We start from the raw sequence: 390 nt of genomic DNA on the forward strand, positions 1-390 counted from the left end.
GGAGCGGGGCCGACTGGCTGCTCGGGGTATGGCATCCCCGGGGGCCCACCCTGGAAATCTTCGCTCCTCAGCCGCTGCAGGTTATAAGGTCCCGCCGCGCGTAAGCGCTCAACTCTCCGACCCACGGATGTCGAGCCCATGGTGAGCCGGCCGTTTCGTACGGGGGAAAAGGGGGTCCTCTGGCCCCACATCGATCGAGGGGTTTAGATCCGCGGAGGCACGCACCGCGAGGCGAATCGCTGCTTTTCCCCAAGAGGTTAACCTTCAAACCACCGAGTAGGTTCGGGGCAGGGCCGACAGTCTGCACTGGGGTATTGCATCCCTGGTGGGGCGACCCTGGAAATCTCTGCCCCTTTCCACTCTTTCGGTTGGGCCTCTCGTCGGGGCGAG

Source organism: Engystomops pustulosus, unplaced genomic scaffold (genome assembly GCF_040894005.1).
Source record: "Engystomops pustulosus unplaced genomic scaffold, aEngPut4.maternal MAT_SCAFFOLD_465, whole genome shotgun sequence".
Classification (NCBI taxonomy): domain Eukaryota; kingdom Metazoa; phylum Chordata; class Amphibia; order Anura; family Leptodactylidae; genus Engystomops; species Engystomops pustulosus.